This window comes from Fukomys damarensis, unplaced genomic scaffold (genome assembly GCF_012274545.1).
Source record: "Fukomys damarensis isolate Sample0158 unplaced genomic scaffold, DMR_v1.0_HiC HiC_scaffold_24, whole genome shotgun sequence".
NCBI lineage: Eukaryota > Metazoa > Chordata > Mammalia > Rodentia > Bathyergidae > Fukomys > Fukomys damarensis.
The window spans coordinates 43835977-43841227 of record NW_022900936.1 but is presented as its reverse complement, the minus strand read 5'-3'; positions in this window follow the sequence as shown (position 1 = coordinate 43841227).

Here is a 5251-nt window from a genome sequence, read left to right as displayed (position 1 = left end):
AGAGAGGCAAACCTAAATTCAAATGCTGGTAAAAAAAAAAAAAAAAAAAAGCATATCATACCTAATCTTACCACAAAACACCACACTAGAAATAATATGAATACATTTGTGTTTTTTACCAAAAGATACTCTACAAAAAATGGTGTAAATTCTTTTAATCCTTATTGAAATCCTATGAGAAACATCCTAAAATATATATATTTCATTTTATAAGCTAAGAAATTGAGGAACAGTGAACTAAAGTAACTACCTAAGACCGCATAATCAGGTAAAACATAAGTGCAGGTGGATAAGCCACAGATTTTGTGTATTTAGTCTTTATGCCTTTTTTATCTGAGTTGAGGGCTCTAGATTTAGCTCTACTGGGGATGGTTCCATTTTAATAGTTTGAATAAAAAAGATTTCTTTAAATAAACTTTCTTAGGCCACCAGTAAAGGTTGATTTTGAAGACACTGATAGGAAAATCAGAAGTGACTCTGCATCATACCACAATCCCCTTTTAATGCTCTGACAAATCTGTGATTTATTTATACTTTTGTTGTTTTAAGTAAGTTTTATCTTCCCTGGATTACCAGTGGGGGAAAAGCATGGCTATGTTAAAAGTTTTTTGTACTCATTCACACACACACACACACACACACACCATTTTTACACTTCTTATATATACAGCATGGGATAAAGGTGGGTCTCCAGAAATAACATTGATTAAGTTAGTCACATTTGCCTCTTCTCTATTGATACATTTATTTTTATCTCCTTTCTATAAGCATATTTATAAGGCTCTAAAAATATAAAGAATTCTGTCCATTGCACCCTGTGTCTGCCTGTTTGCCCATCATTTTCTAAATCAAACTAAAGTGCAAAGGTATAAGCTAAGCTGCCTTTAGGAACTGTATTACCCAGGAGAGAAAAACCAACAGACAAATGACTTTGGGTTAGTGGAAGTAGAGAGGACAGGACAAGCTGAGATGGTATTGTTTTCTCTTATTTAGGGTATTGGATACCAAACAATGACAAGCCCCTCCCCTTGAAAATAGCATTCCACAATAGTACTGTTGATAGGGAGGAGAGCTAGGGCCTGAGTTATGTGGGGGTCTTCCTCATAACTGAATCATTAGTGCAATGGCATAGCTCGTAGAATATTATGGTTGTTAATGCTAAATATGAAAAAGAGTACATGCAACTGGGACTTGGGATGAAAATGACTACTGGTTTCCCTCCAGGCACTCTTTGTCTACCCTCAAATTTTGGTGGAGTGGCACGTGCAGAATAGGCCCATCTGAAGGTAACTTTTAATGAGCCAGCAGAAATTTCCCATGCTTTCTTATATTTTATGAAAACAAAGAGATTTTTCATGAATAAAATAAGTGATTTCATAGAAGGTTGAAGATTAAAATGGAAAATATATTCTCCCTTCTGGGCTTTTCTGTTTCTTATTAGTAAAGTAATTCTGTGCCCCCTTTTATTAATAATTTTACCCTAGCCATATATTAACTGGTTGATTGGCAAACCAGGAAGTATGGAAATTTTAGCTTTAATTTTTTAATTAATCTGGTTGTAACCAATGGTCAGAGTATATTAGAGAGATAAAATACAAATTATTGTAAAGACTCATTAATTTTCCATTTTAAGGTCATTGATTTACTTTTCAAACAGACATATGATAGACATTATTATGCTAGGCACTAAAAATTCAGCAATGAACTCCACATGTTTAAGCATGTATCCTAAAGTATGAATTAAAGATTAATCAAAGGAAAGTTAGGTGGGAGAATAGACAGTAGTTGAAGCACAAGTTTCCACTTGCCTGTGTTGATACTTCATATTTCTTGTAGAGTATATCTGTAGAAGTCATTTCATGTAGTTAAGGATATTAGACTTGACAATTTTGTACGGAAAAAACACAAAAATTACACCTTGAGGATTCAACAGAGGCTACAAAAGTGACATACAGCACATAGAGACCTCAGCATGGAGTTGAGGACTAGGGTTAAATCCTCATGACTTTAAATGAAGACAAACTGAATCAGAGCTCTTTCAGAAATAGCTAATAAACCATATGTGAGTCAGGGGTCAGAGTGCTCCAGCAGGACAATATGACCTTTGTGCATTGTAAGTGTAGTATCTAGGGAATATAATAATATGATCCCTTTAGAAACTGCAATGATATTTAATTCACTGCTGAAAATATACTGGGCATAGACCAAGACAGACTGTCACTGGATTAATGGAATGTTATGGGAGCATTTAGCTAACATTTTTAATCTAACACTTTTTTAAAAGCATTTGTGTGAGATTGGTTTTATTTATTATTTAAATATTGATAATACTTATCAAATGCCTTCATAGTGATATTTACTCTTGGATTATTTTTTATTGTAGCCCCCCCCAGCCATGCCCCAGTACTGGGGATTGAATTCAGGGCGTTGCATTTATGAGGGAGGTGTGGTGCCATTCAGCTAAATCCCTGGGCCTCTTTATTGTTGTTTTAACCAACTATCCCAAATAAGTGACATGCACTTATATGTACCAAATACAGTCCCATGCAATACTGTAGTTAGATTTTATCTTTAGTGTGTTCATTTATTCAGTATTAGAAACCAAAGAAAAAAGGATACTGCATGGCTCTGTTCTTCCTCTGACTATGCTACAAACCATTTGATCACTCCACAAAGAGATCAAACAAAGAATTGAAGTTCTCCTTGCTAAAATTATTTCTTCACAAGCATCACTAGATATTAAGAAGCTTACATCAATGTCTCCTTGATCATCATAGTTATGGTCTAGTTTTGCCATCTTTTGTGTGCATAGAAATGGGAAACGTGGTGTTGTACTCAGTAGTTTTCAATCTAATAACAGAAAGAAGACAACATCTCTTAGCTCCTCAGCCAAATACATTCATCAGATTTCTTATAGATTTATTTCATGTAGGGTGAAAGCTAGTATTAGAGAATAAGCAAAGTGGTTTGGCCTCACAATCCTAGCTGTTAAAATATATTTTAAACATGAAACATAGCATTTCATGGATATAAAACAGAATCTAGTCATGGTGCCATTTATAAACACAGGAAGATGATTTATTTTTCTTTTATTTCTAGTTTGCTGAATTTCTATTATGAATCAATATTGAATTTCAGCAAATGTTTTCTATATTGAAATGATTATGAATTTCTCTTTGTTCTGTTGATATGAGTTGCTCTGATTATTTTTAATATAAAATGAATCTTTCTTTCCTGAGTAAACCACATTTATTAAGTAATATTATCCTTTTTATTTGTGAGTCTTATGAATTTAAGTTCATAAGAGCTATTTGTCTGAAGTTTTTATTCTGTAATGCTTTTATTTGGATAATGAGTTGGTAACTACTCATTTCTCTTCTATTTTCTAAAAGTTTGTGTGAGATTGGTTTTATTTATTACTTACGTAGCGATACTATTTATCAGTGTAACAGTTTGTCCACTGCTTTTTCTCATGGAAAGGTTTTAAATTATAAATTCAATTTCTTTTTTTCCTGGTTGTTATGTTAATTTGTATTTATCAAAGATATTTTTCTATTTCATCTAAGTGGTTGAAGTTTTTAGCTTATCTTCATTATCTACAATATTACTATTACCATTTTAATATTTGTATTATCTATAGTTATGTATCTTATTTCAGTCCTAACATTTGGCAATTTGTATGTTCTCCTTTTTGTGAAGCTAGAATTTAATAATTTTATTGACTTTTTAAAAAATTCTTTAGTTTTATTATTTAAAAAATGCCTATTCTATTTATGTTTGTTCTTCATTATTTCTTCTTACTTTGGGTTTAATTTGATCTTTCTAAAAAATAAGTTTTGTATATTTGGGGAGTAGGTTGTTGATTTTTAGAGCATTTAAAAATGATATGTGAGCCGGGGATGTAGCTCAGAGGGTAAATTGCTTGCCTAGCGCGCATGAGGCCCTGAATTTGATCCGCAGCACTCCAAAAAGAAAGTGTTGGGGGGAGAAAAGAATGAAAGAAGATAGAAGGAAAGAATCTAAAGTTGTGAATTAAACTTAAAGTGCTTTACTAACGTTAAATCACTCATTTTGTTATATTATGTTATTTTCACAAAGTTACTGATTTCTAGTTTCTTTTGTGATTCACTCTATAATTTGTGGAATATTTAACAAAATTTCCACACATGTAAACATTTTTTTCTTACAGTTTTCTATTATTTGGTAATTCAATTCCATTTCGCTTAGCAAGTGTATGATTTTTCATTCATCTCAAATTTATTAAAAAATTTTTATGTACCAGTGTATAGTTTATCTTGGATAATCTTTTGTATGCTTTTGAAACTATTGTATATGCTGTTATTATTGGATGGAATGTTCTTGATATCAATTAGATCAAGTCATCTGATAGTTTTATTTAGCCATTAATAATTTTACTGATTTGTCATGTACTTCTATCAATTTCTCAGAAAAAAATGAAACAGAGAGAGAGAGAGGCGGTGGGGGGAGGGAGAGAGAGAGAGAGAGCAAGCGAGCAAGCACAAGGAGCCCAAGGTTTGCCTTGTTCCTCCAAGCAGAAGCAGAAGGATAAAGAAAATGCTGCAGGTGAGGCATTACAACCCAGAAAGATGGAAACCCTGTAAAGACTTTGAATAACGTCATGGTGATAAGAATGAAACACAGCAAAAGTTGCAAGCCCAGTTTCCCATCTGAGTCGGGGTACTCCCCAATATTGGGGAAAGAGTGAATGGGAGAGTCCCAGAGGGCCCCATCATTGTGGATGCTGACAACCTTGTCACAGACGCTGACAACCCCCAGCAGCAGGACAATCAGGCCTGGAGCACAGTTAACCAGAATTCCTGCAGTCTGTACCATAGCTGTGCTCCAGACAATTTGCACTGTGTCTCCCTCAGTGCCCAGGACCCTGGCTATTGCCAAAGGAGTGACATATTGGGGGTAGAGCTATGATTCTGTCCCTGATACTGGCAAAACAGAGATTTCAGTGGAGTAGCTGCCCAATCAGCCCAAGCTGTGCAATCATCCAGGACTGCTTTCATAATCAACTGGGCTGTCATTGTCATCTTCTACCCAAACCACAGAGTTGGCTGAGCTGACTATATCACCCAAACCCATGATACCTAGAATGGAGTTGTGCTGTCATCTGAGCCACCTAATGAACACAGCGGCGGGTTCCATGCTTCACTCCTTCCTCCTAAAACCCCATATTCCCTGCTACTATAATCACATCTAGTTACTTGAGCATCAGGGGGTC